The sequence below is a fragment of the Corvus brachyrhynchos genome, unplaced genomic scaffold (assembly GCF_000691975.1).
Source record: "Corvus brachyrhynchos isolate BGI_N302 unplaced genomic scaffold, ASM69197v1 scaffold175, whole genome shotgun sequence".
Classification (NCBI taxonomy): domain Eukaryota; kingdom Metazoa; phylum Chordata; class Aves; order Passeriformes; family Corvidae; genus Corvus; species Corvus brachyrhynchos.
Genome location: NW_008238448.1, coordinates 5,828,460 through 5,831,255, shown reverse-complemented (window position 1 = coordinate 5,831,255; position 2,796 = coordinate 5,828,460).

Below are 2,796 nucleotides of genomic sequence, written 5' to 3'. Positions count from 1 at the left end.
TCGAGGCAGATCTCTTAGGCTTTCAAACGCCATCCTGAAAGTAACCTGATGCCCCCAGCCATTTTTCTTGTGTGAAACTCCCTCTGCAAGAGGTCTTAGGTGAGCAGCTGCAGAGACAGCCAGATCCCAGAGGAGGTGTTTGCTTTCTCCATCTTCCACACTCACACACCCTCTTTTTAATTGTTTGCACATCAAGAAACGACTTGCCGTATTGCAGCCTCCCAAAGGGAGGCAGGCATTGAACTGGTAACCTGAAACTGCCTCTCAGGGAGACAGCCAGCACCCACCTCCCTCTGTTCCCACGTCCTCTCCCCTGCTCATCCCCGCCTGAGAAGCAGCCATGTCCTCCCCTCGCTCTGTTCAGCTCTTCAGCAGCTACACCCTTCACTGATAATGAGCACACAGAAAGAAAGCACAGAGCTGCCATTCAGGGCCTTTCTCAGACACCAAAACATCTCTGTGCGTTAATAATCCCTTTCAAAAGCCCCTTCCTTGCACACATCCCACCCTCCCCCTCTAGCCCCCGATGCTTTTCAGGATCAACTGTGATTCATCTGAGGTGCGAAACAGCACGGTAAAATTTTAATACAGCCTGAAAATGATGTGAGAGTGCTCAAGTGCCTTTTAAGCAGCCTGCCTGTTTCCAGCAACTGCTTTGAAGGCAAGATCGCTTCAGTGCTGTGTGAAGAGCTTCAAAGAGAATATTTGGGACTGATTTTGACATGACTCAGAGAAGTCAGGAAGCCTCCTAACACAGTTCCCTCAAAGGATGAGCACCAGCAGAAGAACATGGAGGCTCTCACCATCCCTCCCTGCTGGGGGTTGGCCCAGCTGGACCATGTGGGAAGGCCTGGGAGGACCAGAGCTGCATGTACCTATAGGATACCCACCGAGTGCTGTGACCATGTCCCCATCTCCACAGACTGCTGTGGGAGAAATTTCCCTGACAATTGGTTATATGGCATGCTAATAGCCCTGGGACCAGTGGTCTGCCCCCAGCTGTGACTCCAAGAATTGGAAAGCAGGGGAGATTTCTCCATGCCCCTGGGTACACGTGACGATAGGAAAAGTATGAAAATAAGGCAAAACACTTTTAATTAGTCCAAACAGAAAGAGATGCTGATAATACCCAAGGACTTCTCTACAGCCAGTAAACAAAAGGGAAACAAAACCAGTGTGCCAGAAAGTGGGGATAGAAGGTGAGTGAACACAAGGCAACAGCAGAGGCAGAGGAGGGTAATTCCCAGGAGAGGCTTTGGAAACTTCCATGAGCCAGCAAACATCTCTTAGCTTTGCTGCTTTTCAGTGTTCCTTGGGTCCCTGGGCCTCTCCAGACCTGCAAACAGCAAAGTACTGCCCTCCAGCAAGGAAATGCTCTGGCCCTGTAGACTGTCATACTCAGCCTAGGAACACCAAGGCCAAAGCCAGAGGCTGAGCTCCACATCTCCAGGTGTCCTGCCAGAGGGCAGCTGGCAGCTCCTGGTGATCTGGCATTGTGTCTGCCTCCACACCACAAGCAGAATGTCAACTAAAACCACCTTGTCCCAAGTAGGGGGGATCTGTGTTGGTACTGAAGAGCTCTCACAGCTCCTTCCCAGACCATCCATTCCCATTTACCTGACAAACTGGCCCCAGTAGTACATGTCACCCAGGGCTGCTGGAAGGACATTGGTGAAGTGCAGGCTGCAACCTTGCATATCCTGTGCCATCAGGAAAAGGAGGGTGAAGCCAGGGAGAAGAAGGTAGAGTGGTTTGAGTTGGTAAAACCCCTGGGGGTACTGCATTGTTTGGCTTTTCTCTGCAAGTATGTGATGCACCAAAGTGGGCACCTCCTGGGCCACTGTAAAGAAAGGCAGGAATGTCTTCCTTGAAAAGTTAACAGCAAATCACAGCAACAGTCCCTCTCCTTAGCATGGATGTAGTAGTCACCATGGGCAGTGTCAGCACAAAGGACTGGCAGGGAGCAAGGCCCAAGACCTGGCCTCCAAAACAGAGTGGCCTGACTCAGGTGAGGGGGGAAAAAAGGAGGAGAGCCAAACCCAAGGTCTGGGGAGCACTGCTGTAGGCACACGTGCTCACACACAGGCTGGAAAGTGTATGGGCAGGAATGATGTGGAGGAACAGGGACAGCAGCCCTCACAATTTGAAGGAAAGGAAGCTTTTGACATTGGTGTAATGGCTGCAAGGGGGATGTCTGGGTGATCTCTACAGCCCTGCAGAGACAAGCCTGAGAGGTGCCACAGACCTGCACAGGACTGAAAGGAACACAACCACCTCAGCCCCAGTTTTACATGAAGGTGGTGCAATTTTTGAAGGTCATTTGGAGTCTGGAGCTACTGATGGAGAGGGATCAACCTAGCATCAACCTCAGGATCACTTCTCCCTCCAAAAGAGACTGTTCCTCTTCTTAGGGATACATTCAGAATCAGGTTTCCATGCAGAAACATCTTCACTTAGCAGAACTAGCATCTGTGCTGACATATGCTAAGTGTTTGTGGTTACTGAGAGAAGAGCAGCTGGAGCACTTGGCCTGGCTGTCAGGGAGTATGTGCAGAGAACATCCCACCCTAGGCTGTACCTAGCCTGGGAAATCCCCAAAGGTGGCTTTTTTAGAGGAAAATCAGTGGATTTCAGAGCTAAACTGTACTTGTGAGAGATTTGTCAGCCATGCCTCCTAAGACATTTTCAAAATGAGAGCTCTCCAAGTCAACTGGGAAGTGACTAAGGCATGTGTATCAACCTTTGACCAGAGTTTGCTCTGAGAGCGAACCATCTCACCTGCAGCAGGTGAGATTA